The sequence below is a fragment of the Amphiprion ocellaris genome, chromosome 15, assembly GCF_022539595.1.
Source record: "Amphiprion ocellaris isolate individual 3 ecotype Okinawa chromosome 15, ASM2253959v1, whole genome shotgun sequence".
NCBI lineage: Eukaryota > Metazoa > Chordata > Actinopteri > Pomacentridae > Amphiprion > Amphiprion ocellaris.
The window spans coordinates 31,072,572-31,092,437 of NC_072780.1; the positions used below are offsets into that span (position 1 = coordinate 31,072,572).

Here is a 19,866-nt window from a genome sequence, read left to right on the forward strand (position 1 = left end):
GTAATTATAAGAAGTGATGCACATCATATATTTATTGTATTATTTTGATATTAATAATTAATATAATTTAATGATATAATATTGGAATACATAAAATATCACAATTAGAATAAATTTAATGTCAAATAAAATATTATATTAATATTATTACAATAATATACATTCTAATTAGTAATATATATGATATAATTATTGTATTTTTAATTAATATATTGTAATAATATAAATATTGTAATATAACTATATATAAAAATCAAATAAAAATAATTATGTAAAATAATTACAAAATTAATATTATGGAAAATTTTATGGATATTTCATCTAAAAATTAATATTAAATTAAATTAAAACTAATATTGCTGAAAATTTTATGAACAGTTCATATTATAATAAATAATAAATTAGATTGATATTAATTTTACTGATAATTGAATGAATATTATGAGTTAATTATCTTCTCTGCTGAGCATGGTGGATTTTACTTTGAGCTGAAATGTTAACATCGGTTCAAACTTCACAACACTGACAACAGATCTGGTATCAGTCACACAACTAGTTATTAACTGTCAGCTTCTGTATCTAATATCAGCTGAATTTGACATTAAATCAGTCGTTTCTCCCTCTCAATCGGCGCTTTTATTGCAGCGGGGGACGTTTAGTTTCCTGTGTGATGATAAAGTGTTTGTGAGCGTCGGAATAGTAACAGAACTGATCTATTTGTGTAAAACATGCAGCTCTGCTTTAAATAAACCGCTGCTCCTCCAGTTATTCTGGTGGAGACAAACTGAAATCACTTCTGACATTTAACTCAGCGAGACGCTGCAGGACGGATGCTGCTGGTTTTAGTCGACCTGAAGGAAATCTTAACAAAATGAAACCGACTTTTCATGCAGTCAGGTGGTTTTAGAGAAATAAATCTCTCCAGATTAACTGAAATAAATCACAAAACACTGAGTGAGTTCTGCCTGTGAGCGTTGTAAGCTGAAATTAATCACAAATAAACAAAAAAAACTAGGAGTTGCAGCATTTTGCATCAATAATCTGATGATTTTATGATTAAATGATGAAAACACTGTCAGATCTGAACATTTTCTAATGATTCTGATAATATATCAGCTGGAGATCCAGAAATATCCGGGGGGGGGGGGGGCTGTCTTTTTGTGCATTTTTGTCACTATTTTGAGTGTCTTTGTGTATCTTTCTGGTTATTTTGTGTGTCTTTGTCACTGTTTCGTGGCTGTCTATGTATTTTTGTGTATCTTTCTGATTGTTTTACATCTTTGCTGCTGTTTTCATTGTTTTTTCATCAGTTTTGTGTTCATTTTGCACATTATTTTAGTCAATTTTAATCTCTTTCAGGTCATTTTGAGTGTCTTTATATCCTTTTTTCATTGCTTTGTATCTCTTTGCTGCCATTCTGCATCCTTTTGTGTGTCTAAGTTGTGTTGATTTTGCATCTCATTCATTTGGTTCTGTCTCTCTGAGGTTAGTTTGCATCATTTTGTGTGTCTTTGCTGTTGTGTTGCAGTTTTCATTGGTTTTGCATCAGTTTATATTTTGCACCTATTTTTATTCAGTCTTAGTCTCATTCTGGTCATTTTGTGTGTCTTTGCATCACTTTATTCCTTGTTTTGTGTCTCTTTGCTGCTGTCCTGCACTCAGGAGTCTTTTTGTGTATCTAATAGGTGGTTTTATTTCTGTTTGTGTTCATTTTGTATCTATCTTTATTTGGTTCTGTCTCTCGGACGTTTAAATAAATTTAGTAAATAAAAATAAAAATAAATAAATAAATAAAAAGTTAATTTACACTGTTCTTCCTGCAGCTCTTTCTAGCTCTCAGGTAAACAGTGACACATTTAACATGCTGGTATTCATTGTTTGTGCTGATCTCATCTCTGTTTGCTCAGTAAAGTGAAGCTCTGTGATTAAATCCTGGATGTCGGGTGGATTTTAAAGTGTTCCGTTTCTTTTTAAACACTCTGAAGTAAACCTGTGGAGGCTCAGTTTTTATCTCGTGGACTCTGCCATCATTGGGTTTGTGAATCACCGTTGAGTTTGGCTTCGGCAGATAAACTCCTCGTCTTCTCTCCAGCTCTCAGCTCAGATCAGTTTTCACTGCAACTCGACCTCAAGCTCAAAAATAGTCGTAGTCTTCACATGCACAGATGCCGCTAGATGTGATTAGTCTAATTCAGCAGCAGCAGCAGCAGCAGCAGCAGCAGCTCGTAGTGGAGCTCAGTGGAGTCGAGTAGCAGAGAGAAGGCTTCCATTTACACCTGCTGCCTGCTGCTATTCACAGAACGGACACCGATAATCAATAAATACTAAACAAAGCACTCTTTACTGGATCCACTGGATTAGTCAGAGTTTAAAAACACCCAGAGTGGAGCAGGGAGTCATTTAGGGATCCTAGGAGGTGCTGTAACTAAATCAGAGTCTGTCTATTAAATGAAATATGAAATTGAATCTGTTTATTCTGTCTGTTTCTCTGAATCAGAAACTCATAAAATATTTGGCATTTTATCAGTGATTAAGATTCTGACATTTCAGAGTTGCACAGAAATTATTGTTGAGAAAAAAAACTGTGACAATAACGCTTCAGAAACTGTAAAAACTGTGAAAATAACAGTAAATATCTTTAAAATAAATATATTTTTAGTGGATTTAAATACAGAAAAACTGTAATTTTATGGTCAAACGTTGTAAAAGAACAAATACTATTTGTAAAAATATGGATGTTTGATGTGGACATTATTGTTATTTATTTATTTAAAATTGTTAATATATTGCTTATTGTGTATTATTTATATTCTAAATGAATATATAGATTTTATTATTAATAATAATATTAGTACTAGTAGTAGTAATCATAATATAAAAAAAATCCATAATAATAGTGATAATAAAATAATACTAATGATACTAATAATAATAATACTAATGATACTAATCTACTACTACTACTACTACTACTACTACTACTACTACTACTACTACTACTAATAATAATAATAATAATAATAATAATAATAATAATAATAATAATAATTATTATTATTATTATTATTATTATTATTATTATTATTATTATTATTATTATTATTATTATTATTATTATTGAATTAATAATAAGTACTCCACAATAAGTAATATATTAATGACAATAAATAATATTTTATTTTTTAAATAATATTTGTTTATTTATATATATATATAAATGCAAAGTAACTGGAGTTAGAAAATAAATGTAGAGGAGTAAAAAGTGCAATATTTGCCTTTGAATTTTATTGTGGAAGTATAAAAGCAGGAAAATGGAAAACAAAATCAAACAGATTTACAGTATTTCAGTAAATGTACTTTGTTACTTTCCGCCACTGATTTTGGGTTTATTATGTTTTGTGTTGTTGAATAAATCTGCAAAGTAACTACAGTTAAGAAACACGTATAGAGTAACTCTTAATTTTAGTGGAGTCGAAGTATAAAGAACAGGAAAATGGACTAAATTACAGTACTTGAGTAAATCTACTTTGTTACTTCTGCCACTAATTATAATATTCAGTGTTTTTAACTCAATCTGCAACCTACACTGCAGTTCTGAAATAAATGCTTGTGAATTATAGTAGAATCAAAGCATAAAGGAGCAGAAAATAGAAATCAAACGTACATTAAATTGCAGTAAATTAATTCATTCCTCTCCATGTTTCCTCTATTTGCAATGACCTCCATGTCAGAGGACGTCCTCATAAATTGTCTCCACAGATGTTCACACCTTCGTTCCAGCCTCAGAGCTGCAGATTCTCACCTGTCTGCTGATTTAACGTCCGTCTGTCAGGTTTCTGTTTGTGAAACACAGCATGACCTGAACACTGTATAAAACACCAGGATACTAGTAGAACTGGACAATCTGCTCTCAAAACAAGTCAGGAAGCAGTTATACAAGATAAATTTAATATTCCTCTTCAAGCTGCAAACCAAACTGTTGTTTGCACCAACACAATCACCGTTTTAGTATTAGTCACAAACAAACTGGAAGGTGAGGATATTTAAATTAACTATTTGCATGTTTGAGTGCAATAATCCAAACATTTGTATTATTTTCAGCATAGAATGTGACGTCTGTGAGTTCCAGAATTCAGACAACCAAATATTAAAAGTGACAATTTGATTTATAATTAGGTTAGTTTGTCCAGTTACTTCTGGTCCCTTAGAAAGGTGGAGGGTTCATATAAAATATGTTGTAATTCCTCCACCAGTCACCTGATCTGGATGTAAATGCCCTCAAATTAAAGCTGAAAGTCTAAAGCACATCTAGACTGTTTCATTTGTAATCCATTGTAGTGATGTACAGAGCAGAACGGATGAAAGTTGTGTCCTGACTGTAGATATTCCCTGTGAATTGTGTGAATAACACAATAGATAGATAGATAGATAGACAGACAGACAGACAGACAGACAGACAGACAGACAGACAGATAGACAGATAGATAGATCCTTTAATAATCCTTTACAGGAAATGACAGTGCCGCAGCAGTTTCAGAACAAACATAGCAACACACATTTCTTCAAATAGCTTCCAGACTTAATAAGTTATGGGATCTCTGGAGGCGTCATGTTTTGTAAAAAATAGTTTTGGTCTGGTATAAAAATATAAATTCACATGTGATTGCTATTTACAGTTTTAGCCTGTTTTTTTAGGGTTAACTTGTAAATTAATACTTTTTTCCTGTGAATTTATTAGATATTATCTGTATTTTAACAAAACAGGGAAAATCTGTAAAATAACAAAAAAAATTCCTTTTTTTTAAAAAAACAATTTAGTCTTAAATAGTGGCAAATATTCATAAAATAATATTTAATAAAAATTAAGTGCCGTTTTTCAATTTTCTTTTAAATAATGCCAAATGTCTGTGGCTGCCTGCTAACTTAGCTGCTAGCCATTAGCTGTTAGCATAGCATTAGTCACAATATTGCCACATATTTGTAAAAATAAAGATTATTTAAATTTTCTTTCATGATCATTTTTCTATTTTCTTTTAAGTAATAGAAAATGTCACTAAAATGCATTTTGTTTATGATTTAAAAATATCTTAGCACTAGCCACTGTGAGGGAAGCTAACTTCCTGGTTTCAGACCTGAAGTATTTAATTTGTCAATAATCGCTCAATAAAAGTACCCATAATTGAAACAAATGCCAAATATCAGCCACGATAGTCAATCCATCCAGACTTTGAACCGTCAAACCCTAAACACAGGATCTCTGGAGGCGTCCTGTGGTTTTTAAAATATAATTTTGGTCTGGTGTAAAAATGTAAATTCAGATTTGATCGTTATTTATTAATACATTTAATTCTTTCTTTCTTTCTGGCTTTATTATCTGTATTTTAACAAAACAGGGAATATTAGTAAAATAACAGTAAAAAAAGTACTTTTTTTTCCAATTTAATCTTAAATAAATGTAAATATTTGTGAAATAATACACTTTCCCCTTGATTTAAATGCAGTAATTGTGTGCTTTTATGTTCAAATGTTGGGTTTTAGGTGCATTTTGGCCTTTTTCTTTGCCATCAAAATACAGATTAATTGCACTATTCAGTGATTTTAGTGGATATTATCTGGCTCTGAGGTGTTGGATCATTTTGGTCCTGTGGGATGCAGATGTTTAGCATCAGTGGATCGTTGTGGATCGTTGTGGTTCTGGTGCATCCAGCAGAAGATAAGTTGGAGAGTTTAGAAGGTTAAACTGATGCCTTGGACTCAGTTGTTTGCTTTGTTTTCTAGTTATTGTGATGTTAGCAGGTTGTGTTGTGTAACGAGAGGGTTGGTGTGTCTCCTGTCAGTGGTTTTAACGTCGGCCGATGGGTGTAAACTGAACAAACTAAAGTTTACGAGCTCTAGATGTGTTTGTTTCCTCTGAAGAACCAAACAGGATCTGACTCTGGGCACATTTCCCAACATAATAACCGTTTATTTTAACCACATTCTTCTAATTAGCTCATAAAGTTATTCAGCATGAGTCAGTTTTTCTTGTTCATCGCCTCCAGCCATACAAAGTAATTACAGTTTTACTCCAGTCATTAGTTCAAATCAAATCAAATCAAACTTTATTTATATAGCACTTTTCATACAGTTAAAAATGCAACGCAAAGTGCTTTACAACATTAAAAACATTAAAAACAAGAAAACCCGTCCCTCCCTCCCTCCATATATACATATATGCACACAACTGCAGGAGCACGCACACGTACACACGTCCACACGTCCACACACACATACATACACAGACACACACACGCCCACAGACACACACTCCCACCACTGACAGTAGGGAGACATGGCATGGCACTAACGATTGTGGAAAACGCCTCCTAGTTATGTAATATAGTATTACTATAAAATGATAATTGGTTGTATTTATATGGGATTTATTTATCAGTGCTACAGCACACTTCACCAAAACTGAGAATAAAATGGCAATAAAAAGGAAAAGAAATGGAAGAATATGTCAGAATTCACACTGATGTTAAAGCTTTTCAAGAAAAAATAAATGAAATACTGGAATACTGTAACATTTAAAAAAATGTAGTAAATTGGTGAAAATAACCACAAATATCTTAAATACAATAAAAACTTATTTAAAAAACATTGTAAAAGAACTACTGAGAAATTACTATTTGTAAAAATCTGAATTTAGACGTGGACATTATTTACAGTTTTGGCCGGTGTGTTTTAGTTTTGTTTTATTATTAAAAAAAAAAAAAAAAAAGATTAGCTTGTAAATTATTATTTTTTTCCTGTGATTTTACAAAATATTATTTTGAATTTAACAAAATAGGTATAATTGTCAAAATTATTTGCCATTTTTCAATCATTAATATAAGTATTTTTTTCTTTCAAATAACAGCAAATATCTGTAAAATAATTATATTTTTAATTTAATTGTATTATATTCAATTTTATTTTTATTTTATTTATTAATTTTTTAAAAATTGGCTAAAATTGTCATTATGTTACGAATATTTGCTGCCAATTTCACAATTTTTATTTTTTTTTAAATGACAGGATTATTTATTAATTCAATAACATTTTATTTTATTTATTTTATTTATTCATTTGCTTTTACAGTGTAGGTAAAACAAGAAAAAATATAAAAACCAGACCTGAAATGCAAAGAAAGATGAAAAAAGGAAACGCTGGGATTATTATTTTTATTCATATTATTATTTATGGGTCTTTACTACGATGATCTCGTTGTGTTTCAGGAGAGAAAATGAGACGCTTTGAGAGAAAAATCAATATTAATGCTGCAGATTCACGTCCGCTGCTCACAGCCATGAGGGAGTCGTAGAAAATAAAAGTCAAACTGGCAGCAGAGTCGGGTGGAGCTTCTGCTCACATTCCTGACATTAGTGTGGCTTAGAGCAGCCTGGAACCAGAACCAGAACTGATCCTGGATCAGAACCAGGGTCTGAACAGAACTGATCCTGGATCTGTGAAGCCTGATGAGCAGGTTACAGCTGATTAATGACCAGGAAACAAATGAAAACACTCTAAACCTGGATTAATATTCTGGTATCATCATTTCAGATCACATCAGATGCTTTCTGGTTGCTTTAGAGCTCCTTTATTGACTAAAAACTGTCGTGTTTTTGCAGTTTTGACCCCAAAACTCTGCAATGATTTAAGATTAAACTTCCTAAATCCATCATGCTTTATATTCTGTTATTTATATTTACATATTAACCTTTAAAAGCAGCTAAAACGGTAAATAAGGTTCACAAAAATCTGTCTTTTAATAAATAATTTGTTCTTTTATGTTTGATGCCAAAAATTACAGATAACAACTCGTAAAATTACAAAAAAATAAATATTTTCATGTCAACTCTGAATAGAAACAGACCAAAACTGTAAATAATGTCCACATCAAAAATCTGTATTTTAAAAAATGATAATTTGTTCATTTTACACTATTTTACCATAAAATTAGGCCATTTTTAACAGTCTTTAAATCAAAACAAAACTTATTATTGTTATTATTATTATTAGTAGTAGTAGTAGTAGTATGGAAAAGAAAATTGAAAAAATATGTATATAATTTGTTTACTGATATTTTACTGATTTTCCCTGTTCTGTTAAAGTACAAATACTATGTAGTAAAATCATATAAAAAAATAATAATCTAAAAGTTAACCCCAAAAAACTCTCAATAATTGTATTGTATATTTTTTTAACTGTGTACCTATAAGCCAAGAAAGGTTATTACCTGTATAGGAAAGTAGAAAAAAGACCAATATTTATAAATTAATGATGCCTTACATGAAATAATTCACATTCTGGTCCTGTTCCCATCAGTATTTCAGGATGTTTTCCTCTTTCCATCTCCTTCATTCACTTCTTTACACCCAGAACAGACTTATTGTTCTGTGTTGCAATAAAAGGTTCTTCCTCTATTCTGTCAGACAAAGAGAACGTTTTTCATCCCGACATTCTGGGGATTCCTGCTGCGTTTCATCATCTCCTGGAAACTGCTGCTTCAGATGCTCACAAAAACAACACATTCGTCCATATAGTCTCGTTTTCTTTCTTCTTTCTTTCTGGGTGTTTTGTGTTTTATTTCTCGTGCCCTGATCTGCAGGATCCTGATTTTCTATTTGTTGTCGTCTGTCGGTGAATTCCTGAAGTGTTTTACGAGTTTTGGTTTAACGCAGTAACCTGCTTTCCACAAAACTCAGAGCAATAAATCTGTAGATGTGTTTATAAATGCTTTTTACTGCAACAGCACCTCATCAAAGTGGCAGAATTATACTTTTATTATTAAAATAACTGCACATTCATATATAGTAAGAGAGAAATGACATTAAGCAGCATTAAAAGAAAAAAAGCCAACATAAGCTGTTTTTTCTACATACTTTCACATATTTTTGAGTTAACTTGCAAAAAATGTCCAGATAATATGAATTATTTGGAGAAATGCTGAACAGGTGTGCATGAAATTAGTTTTTTGTTTATATTATATATATGTTTTTATTTGTTTTTGCTGTGTTATATCATCTTTGTACTTCAATAATTTGGATAAAATAGTTAAATTAAAAGGAAGGTTGTTAAATTAAACCTTTCTGCTGCTTTTTATTAAACATAGGTCTGTAAAAATTCTCAATAATTATCAATATTTATTGAATTAATTGAAGAAAATGAATGTACACTCACATACAGTAAGAGAGAAATGACATTCAGCAGCATTAAAGTGGTGAAAATGTATCACAAAATACCAAAAATAATATTTTTTATGCCAGAAACTAAATTGAACATTTTAAAATCACATATTTTTGAAGTCAACTTGTAAAAACGGCCAAATAATATGAATTATGTGGGGAATTGGTGAACAGATGTGCATGAAATTTGTATTATATTTGTATTTGCTTGTGATTTTTCTGTATTAGTAGCATCTGTGTGGCTTGATAAATAGGCTAAACTGGATTAAATTCAAAGGAACACATGGAAAATAAACCTTTCTGCAGCTTTTATTAAACATAGGTCTGTAAAAATTTTCAATAATTATCGAAATCTGCTAAATTAAATTAATAAAGCGAACTCTCATACAGGAAGAGATAAATGTCATTTTACAGCCTTGAAATGGCAAAAAAATAATTTTAAATGCCAAAAGAAACTTTTTTTTTCTGTCCACGACTAAATTGGACATTTTAAAATCACTATTTTTGAGGATAACTTGTTAAAAAAAAAAAAAAAAACATGCAGACAATATGAATTATGTGGAAAAATGCTGTTTTGATTCAACAGGTGTGCATAAAATTAGTATTAGGTTTGTATTTATTTCTTTATTGCTGTATTAATATCATCTTTTTACTAAAAATAGATCTGTGAAAATTCAGAATAATTATTAATAACTACTGAAAATAAACATTTTATTGTGGTACCTGCAGGTTTTTAGTTGTGTATTTTATTTTACATATAAAAATCCTTGATTCTGATTGGCTGGCTGGTGTAGATTAACTTTAGTAAACAGTTTGACCAGACGTCCGCCACATTTCTGTTTGTTTACGTCTGTATTAACGTGTTTAAAGATGGCAGCCGCTGATCTTAAGCTTTAGATGGAGCCATAATTATTATTGTCACCACCTCCAACCAATAAATAACGTCTCCATATAAACAACACAAATGTCATTTATTTAAAGCTTCTAGTCTGAGGAGCAGCTGCACTAAAAATAAAACGATGCTCAGAAGATACTGTGGGAAAACTCAGCAAAGTTATTAAGCTTTTAATAATATCTGTTGTTAAATGTGCAGCAGAACTTATGCAGTCTGTGGAAATTTAACTAAATCTCCTGGCTTCTTCTTGTTTAGGTAGATTTTTAGGTTTTACACTTACACTGTAAAAAAATCCACCAAAATGTTTTAGAATATTTAAAAAATGTAAATGTAAATGTAAATGTAAATGTAAATGTAATTCTGTGATATTTATAGGTGATTTTATGGTTACAAGGGGGCAATTGTGTGGAGATTGACCACTTTTTTGTTTATCTTTAGTTATTCTTTATTTCATTTTATTAGTATTATTAGTATTTTTACAGTCGACTTGTAAGTTAAAGCATTTCCCATAATTTACTGGATATTAACTTATTATATGTAATTTATAAAAACAGGGAAAATCAATAAAACAGTTCATCTAGATCTAATTAAACTTCATGTTTAATTTTTAGTAATTTTTGTTATTGAAACAGATTTTTAAATGTGCCATATTAAGTAATTAAAGAGACAACAAACATTTGCTTTATTTATTGTCATTAGAAAACACAAAAAAGTAAACCCGCTATTGTACAAAATAACTCCATTCATTGACTTTTTTTTATCATCATCAACTGTAGTTAAATTACAGATAATATTAAGTAAAATCACAAACAAAATAAAAAAAACATGTTCACTGTTCAATTTATGAACTACCACTATCTCCATACCATGTTTTTGTTGTTAGAACAGATTTTCCTTAAACATGCTACATGAAGTACTTTTTTAAAAGAAAATAAATTTTTAGTTAAATTTATTGTCATTAGAAAAAAACAATCCACTGGATTAAAAATAAAAATACGTGTTTATAGTATTTTCTTAACAAGTAGCTGGGATATTATCGTGTTTTTCCCCTCCAGACTTGTACGTCGTGTATTTTGGTTTTATTTCTACATAGACGGTTAAATTTAGCCTCATTAAAGCGCTGGAGAAGCAGGGCGTGGCTGCCGTAGTAAAGATTGTATTTTTAGCTGCTGACTTCCTGGACGGTTTATCTGTTGGTGAGCGGATGAGCTGCAGCAACTGCAGATGGAGTTTGATTTCTGTGATTAATCCAGACGGTATCAGCTCCTGCTCATGTCCAACCCAGAAGTCCTGCAGCAACTTCTGGTGGCTGAAGTCCAGGAGATGTTCCAGCTCCTCACCAGAATCCAGTTTTTATACTGTAGAAGTGAAAAGAGCTGCACGGAAACAGAATCTGGTGGTTTAATAACCCACAAAATCACATTTAAAACCTTGTTTTTCTAAGACTTGTCCAATGATTAAACTGTATGTGGAAGTATAGCATCACTGTGCTCTACTTTTAGCAAACTCCACATTTAAAATCATCAAAAACAGCAGCAGCTACAAAAGAAAAAGCTACAATTAAAGAAAACATTTGCAGGTTGTATTCGGTGCCTCACAGTTTGGCTGATTGTTGTCGTCTGTCTGTGAATTCCTGAGGTGTTTTATGAGTTTTGTTTAAGCACAGTGACCTGTTTCCACACATCTCAGAGCAATAAATCTGTAAATGTGTTTATAGATGCTTATTACTGCAGCTGCACCCATATTATACCTTTATTTTGAAAAACAACTATGTACATTCACATATAGTAAAGGAGGAATGACATTATGCAGCTTTAAAACTGTGAAAAGTACCTTAAAATACCAGAACAGGCAATTTTTTCTGTCAGAAACTGATAGCACGTTTTAAAACTGCATATTTTTGATGATATATTATTAAAAAAAATACCTAAAATTTATATTGTGGAGAAATTGTGTCCTGATTAAGCTGATGTTTGACATGTGACCTGAATTTCTTAACTTAACTCCATTAAACAGTGACCAAAGAGCAGTGGAGCCCCAGTTTTAGGACTTTTGTTATTAAATTAAGCTGTTTTCCTTGTTGAACAACCACATTTATCTGTTTTTCTACTGTCTGTGTGGAAAACTGTGTGTTTAAGCAGTGAAAACCAGTCAGGATTTGCACTTCTGGACTAAAATGCAGGATTTTTTTGGAATAAAACTGAACCAAAATATCACCCAGTCATAAATAAATCTATATTTGTGTACATAATTTTCAAGATAAAAACTTATTTTGCAGAACATAGTACAGAAAAGATGCTTGGAGTGATTTAGAAATGCTATTGTTACATAGTTTGTCCAGCAGAGGGCGCTCTGACTCCATTGTTTACATTAGGATGTGCAGCACATGTAGCAGAGCAGACGGTGGTGCAGAGTCGAGTGGTGTCTTCGTTGTAAGATTGTGGGAAGTAAAAAATAATTACTCCATAAATTCTCCTTTTCAACATAATATATAGCATGTATGTGCAATTTGAATTAAGATTATAGTGGAAATTCATTTTTTTGTGTTTTTTTTCAACTGAAGTAAACAAAAAACCAAACGTTTTTGCTGAGATTTATACCAAGCTGTCATGTTCTCTTACATCTGGAGGATATGTTTATAATCCAAAGCATCTCTGTAGCAACACGATGTTTTATTTACTGCAATATGTAAAAACATTTAAAAAAATCACCTTTATTAAAAATTGCAGCTTCTGCGATTCCGATTTTGCACTTGTGATTTTATTCATATTCAGCCCTACCATAAAGAATATTGATAAAATCTACTCTAATCTTAAATCTCTCTATCTTACTAGTTATTACTACTATATCTATTATAATTTTTACTCCCTAAAATTGGAATTGGATCCAAAAATTGAGCTTTTTGTCATCCTTTGTTAAATTATTTATTTGTTTAGTTGTTGTTTTGTCTGTTTTAGAGACATTATAACTTGATTTTAAAGTCTAGCATGCATCTAACACCTACAAACTGTTTATAAAAGATGAAGCCGAGTATTTTAAACCTGCATTCTGTCTATTGGCCAACAGGGGGCGACTCCTCTGGTTGAAGTCTATGAGGAAATAACTCAACTTCTCATTTGATTTGTTACCTCAGTGAATGTTTTTCTGATTAGTTTCTGGTCTCAGTCACATTGTACACATTTCCACTTTATATTGCAGTATTATCATCGCTGTACCTCATATTTTTACTGTGTATAAGTACACAGAAGTCACTAGCTAAGTATTGATACTCTTTACTAATTTAACACCAACAATGAAGTAAGCGCCGGCAATACAACATGTGGAGCTTAAGATTTATTAGATTTGGTCTTTTGGATCATTTCTAGAGGGATTTTTTTTCTCAATTTGGGGAATAAAAGAGTCAAAATAAAGTAAAATATTGGACTTAAACTAAAAACAAGTCTGTGATTTATGTGGTATTGTATGTTTGTTGCATGAATGCATTCTTGTCCTCTAGAGGAAGTAAAAGAAAAGCCATTTTTGAGCTGTAGATATCTGAAATATTTGAATCTCATGCAACTTGCGCATCATATTCTATTGATTTTGACTTTTCTGCACCATAAATATTCATATTTTCTGCACTTTTTTCCCATTTTTTTGCTCTGTTCTTGTGTATTTGCAGTTGGCATGAGTAGCAGTAGGGGACGAGTGTCTGAATTAATGTTTTTCTTTCATCCATTACTAGAATTTCATTGCACTGATGACTCGTTTATTGCTGCATATGATGACAAATCCTTTAAAGCTGTTCAATATTAACATCTGGGCCTGTTATCGTGTGAAGACTTCATCTTTTTGTCTCTTTGCTGCAGCTGAAATCCGACTCCATCAGCCTCCACTGGTTTCTTATTGACAGTAATCTATAAATAATGTCCTGCAGCCCGGAGCTGAAAGGTGAAAACATCACGCTGGTATTTGTCGTTCAGGTGTTCTACAGCGTTACAGATTCTGTTTTCTCACAGTGTGAATCAGTCAGAGGCAATCTGTTGAATTCAGCATCTCAGTGTCAGGACAGAAAATAGGATTCTGGTGACCAGATGTCTCTGATAGCGTCCAGAGAAGCTTCTGTTTCTGCAGAAAATCCGCTTTTACAGCTCACATCTGTACACAGCTCAGAGTAGTAGTAGGAGTAGTAGTAACAGTAGTAGTAGTAGTAGTTGTTGTAGCAGTAATAGTAATAGTAGTTACAGTTGTAGTAGTAGTAATAGTAGTAGTAGTAGTAGGAGTTGTAGCAGTCATAGTAATAGTAGTTACAGTTGTAGTAGTAGTATTAGTAGTAATAGTAGTAGTAGTAGTAGTAGTAATAGTAGTAGTAGTAGTAGTAACAGTAGTACTAGTAGTAGCAGTACTTGTAGTAGTAATAGAAGTAGTAGTAATAGTAGTAATAGTAATAGTAGTAGTAATAGTAGTAGTTGTTGTAGTAGTAGTTGTAGTAATAGTAGTAGTAATAGTAGTAGTAGCAGTACTTGTAGTAGTAATAGAAGTAGTAGTCGTAATAGTAGTAGTATTAGTAGTAATAGTAGTAGTATTAGTACTAATAGTAGTAGGAGCTCAGAGAAAAGAGAAAAGCATCAATTCAAAGCCAAACATTATTTGTTTTCCTTATTTTTTCAAATACAAACTTAATCTGTTAAAATATACATCAGTGAGGAATTATATTTGTGCATCTCATACGTAATTAAAAACTTCTTGCTACAGGATTCTCAGTCGTTCAGATTCATGTTTCGTGTTTTTCCTCATAAAGACAGTCTTGTTCTTGCTCTAAATTCCCTCGTTATGATTTTTTGTCTTAGCTCAGTTTATAAAATATTCCTACTATTCATCTTTTGTAATGAGGAGTAGCTGTTTGGATCGATGGAACGTTTCAGCTCTGAGAACCTTAAACCTGCTCACTGGATTCTATTAGGTTCGTTGAAAAGCTTCTCCTTAAAGCCGTCTGACCACTGAACTCTTAATTAGGAGGAAGATTAACGATCTAATGGCAGGAAGTGGCTCAGACTCTGGAACCGTTGACCTGATGCATGTCACCGTCGTTCCCATAGAGCTGTAGAATTAACCAGATGCATTAAACTGATAGAAACATCAGCAGTAATCTCATTTTCTGATTTCTCCTTTTTATTCCAGAAGCAGTGAAACCCACAAACAAACACGTCAAACACCTGTAGAACCAACAGCAAAACCCTCAACTGGTTTTAAAAGACATGTTATGTTTAAGAAATTGTCAAAATTACACCATTTATCAGAGTCAGGAACTGTAAAAATAGAAAAATTCTGCAGGTTTTCAGGTTTCAGACAGTCCTTGAAGTAAGCATATATGTGCAGTTCAGTCAAGAAAATTAACCAAATTATAGCTTTAAATTGTGATATTTCATCAACAATTCCTTTATTCTTCATGCCTCGTTTTAAAATTTGCATCCAAAAAAAATCGCGTAAAAAAACAGAAATTCTGTGACTGCACAACTGAGAATTTATCAGTGACAGAGCTGCAATCAACAGTTAAATGCAGTTAAAGATAGATTTTCAACTTTCCCACGTCCCTTGAACTACTCGTCTGAGGAAAATTAATTACAATTTAAGCTTGAAATTGTGACATTTGATCAAAAATCACCTTTTTCTACATGTCTCATGTTAAAAATAATGCCAAATATAAACCACTTGCACTACACAAAATCGGCAAAAAACAAAAAGCTTTTGTGCACAGAATTCTTTCTCCTTCTAGTCGTGGTTGTTCTGCTTCCATAGAGGTGCAGGAGTTTATAAATGAGTCCACTGTGAGTAAAAATGTGAGTTCAGAGGTTAAATCCATTGTTAGTAATCCACAGAACAAATGAAAGATTTGACTGATCCTTCCTGCATTTTAGGAAATAAAAGCTTCTCAGTGAAACAACGTCCGTGCTGACTCAGCAAAACGACGTGCTGACTCAGCGGACCTAAGATTTAAAAGATTTTTGTTTCCTGTGTTTCATGAGTTTCACCTGACGTTTCCTCACAATATTTATCTGTAGTAGCAGTAACAGTAGTAGAAGGAGGAGGAGTACTGGTAGTATTAGTAGGAGTAGTAGTAGTAGGAGGAGGAGTAGTAGTGGTAGTAGTAGTATTAGTGGTAGTATTAATAGCGGTAGGAGTAGTAATAGTAGTAGTACAGAAAGTGGTGCTACAAGATATTTGAAAAGGAAAATGTTCTTTTGGTTTTCAGACTGTTGAGGTTTTTCATCTTAAAAATGCAGGAAAACATTTTATTTTATCTCCACCTCCTACTTTTAGTGTTTCTGTTCAGACACTTTGTTCATTTAAATGTGTAATTTGAAAAAATCCAGAGCTGACAAACAGGAAACATTGTCTTTTGCAGCTGGTTTTTTTTTTTTTTTTTTTTTTTTTTTAGATTTTGTGTCTCTTTTGGGTCTCATTTGTGTTGTTTTATGCATCTGCAAATAATAATCCCCTTTGTTTTTTCAACAGCCACAGTTATTGTTCTTTATTTTAATGTGTAAACTGCAGAAATTTGTAGTAGACAAACAGGAAAAGTCATCATTTGCAGATCTAAAAGTTAGGACTGGGACCTTAACACGTTAACTTTGATAAATTCATTACAGAAAAAATAACTTGTTAAAAAAATAACACATTTAATCACACCTTTCTCAGTTCAGTCATTTCTGTCTCACCGGTAACTCTGATGAACACTCCAGCCCAGTAGGTGGCGCTAATGAACCTAAAGTCTGTTTAACAACCGTGAAGAAGATTCACAGGAGGCACTGTAGTGATGTCAGAAAGTTTGGTGAACCCTGAAGGAAGATGAGACCACACTGAGCTTGTTGGGATTAAAGTTTTCTTTTAACCCTCGTGTCGTCCTGCAGGTCAAAACTGACCCGTTTTAAAGTATGAAAATGTGGAAAATATATTTTCACTGTGAAACTTCTGATGTCCACATTTTCAACATTTTTGGGAAATCTCTGAACATCTTTTGGTGGAAAAAAAGAAATGTTAAAAATGTTTCTTAAGAACATTCACAAAAAAATCAACCAAAATCCAGTGAAATTCACTGGATTTTGGTAGATTTTTTTGTGAATGTTCTTAAAGAAAATATTAGAAGTTTTACTGACATATATGGAATCACTTTAGATATTTTTAGGATTTTTTTGGAATATGTTTACTTTTTTAAAATATTTACAAGAATTTTCTTGCCAAATTTGGGAGATTTTTTTTAAAAAATAAAACTTTTAAGGAATTATTGGAATTTTCTTCCTGAAGGTTTTGCAGATTTTCAGAAATTTGGGGAATTTTTTTGCTGAATTTTTGGATTTTTTTCAGACAAGGAAAAAATATTTTTGCTGCCCATAAATGAAGACAACAGGAGGGTTAATACCTTAATTATAGATTTTTAGTTTATAAACAATATTTTTGTTTATAAATAAAAAAATCATATTACTAAAAAAAAGAACCATCAAAATGTGACCATTTATCAGACCCGGAAACTGTGAAAACAGGATGAATCTGTGAATTTTCAACTTTCTGAAGCTCCTTGAACTACTTATGTTTATGTTATGTGCCATACAGTGGAAAAAACTAACTAAATCCAGGCTTTAAATCATCAAAATCACTTTTTTCTAGATGTCCCATTTTAAAAATGTATAAATTCTGAGCAAATTTTTAATTCTGTCAACCAAAATTAATTTGAATTGAAAAACTTTGCTTGTTGTGTGAAATATTGCTATTAGACAAAAATGTGATTAACCCTCCTGTTGTCCTCATTTATGGGCACCAAAAAATGTTGTTTCCTTGTCTGAAAAAAATCCAATACTTGAGCAAAAAAAATTCTCCAAATTTCTGAAAATTTGCAAAACCTTCAGGAAGAAAATTCCAATAATTCCTTAAAAGTCTCCCTTAAAAGTTTTATTTTAAAAAAAAAAAAAAATCCCCCAAATTTGGTAAGAAAATTCTTGTAAATATTTTCCAAAAATGAGTAAAAATCTTCCCAAAAAATCCTACAAATATCTAGTGATCACAAATATATCAGTAAAACTTCTAATATTTTCTTAAGAACATTCACATAAAAATCAACCAAAATCCAACAAAATTCACTGGATTTTGGTTGATTTTTTTGTGAATATTCTGAAGAAACATTTTTAACATTTCTTTTTTCCACCAAAAGAATTTTAAAAATTTCCCAAAATTGTTGAAAATGTGGAGATCAGAAGTTTCACTGTGAAAATATTTTTCTTCCCACATTTTCAAACTTTAAAACGGGTCAATTTTGACCTGCAGGACGACACGAGGGTTAATCACGTTTTTGTCAAATAGCGTCTTAGAGAGGTTTTACTTGCATTAATTACAAAGCCTCTAATTAATCAGATACATTTTAATGGCGTCCCACTGCTAAACATTCATAAACTGTGCATACTTTGGTTTTGTCTTGTCCTGATGAGAGTCTTCAGTGTCTGTCAGTCTGTTCTTTACTGGTTTAAAGTATGATTTTGCTGCTGCTGCTGACTCCAGACCGGACTCTTCGGTTGTTGTTCGGCCTCCAGAGGATCCGTCAGACTGCTGAGTCAAAGTCACAGTGACCTTGTTGACTTCTTTTACATTCATTCTGTCAGCAGCAATGAGAACCTTCTGCTTTACTGACAGTATTTCATAAACGTATCGGACTCTTTAATCAGAGTCTAGAGTGTGGCTGCAGCTGATTATCGCTGGTGTAACTTTAACTCCCTGCAGATGAAGAATCATAACTCAGTCTTGACTTCACTTCATTTGTTGGAGCTTCTCTGAGTGACTTCAGATGTTTACAGAAGATGATTCAATCTGAAATATTTCACTTGGGATTTTTATTTATTGTCCTGATTTCTTTTCTATAGCTAGGTTTAGCTGCAAAGTTTAGTTTCCTAAAAAGTGCTCGGTCATCCGAACGCCTCATCTGGAGCTTTCAGGTCCCTCTGCAGAGTAGAAAACGCTGAGTCACCCTTCCTGTGGTCCTGCAGTGGACAAACACAAAACACCGCTTTAACTTCAGCTTCATAGATGTTTTCAGACAGAAAGATGTCGTTTAGTTTTAGTTGAAACTTCAATATGCACTTATTTTATGACACTATAATCAACATTATCTGTAGTTTTGTGTTGCGTTTTAGTCGTGTTGTCTCATTTGTGTTGCTTTGTGTCGGTTTTTTGTTGCTCTGTGTGTCATTTTTGTCATTTTGTGTCTCCTTGGTGTTATTTCATGTCTGGTTTTTGTTGTTTTTTTGTCTAGTTTCTGTCATTTTTGACTGTTTTTTGTTGTGTTCATTTGTGTTGCTTTTTGTCTTGATTGGGTCTATGTGTCTTCTTTTTGTCATTTTGTGTGTTGTTTGTGTTGTCTTTGTTGTTTTGAGTCTGCTTTTTGTTGTTGTGTTTTTATTGTTTTCTGTCTTATTGGGTCTTTTTGTGTCTTGTTTTTGTAGTTTTGTGTCTTGTTTTTGTAGTTTCCTGTCTGTTTTGTATTGTTTTGGGTCTGGTTTTTGCAGTTTTATATCCAGTTATTTTCTGTCTAGTTTGTAATGTTTTCTGTCTCTTTTTTGCAGTTTTGTGTCTGATTTATGTCATTTTGTGACTGTTTTTTGGAGTTTCGTGCCTGGTTTGTGTTGTTTTGTGTCTGTTTATTGTTGTGTGTCTGGTTTGTGTTGTTTTGCATCTGTTTATTGTTGTTTTTTGCCTGTTTTGTGATGTTTTGTATGTGGTTTGTGTTGTTTTGTGACT

General features: G+C 32.0%; 1 protein-coding gene across 10 annotated transcripts in view; it reads left to right on the forward strand.

Annotated features, from left to right (window-relative positions):
* The window catches only part of pleca (plectin a), a 198,315-nt gene that overhangs the window by 40,548 nt on the left and 137,901 nt on the right, over window positions 1-19,866 (forward strand). The gene's annotated exons all lie outside the window — the stretch shown is intronic.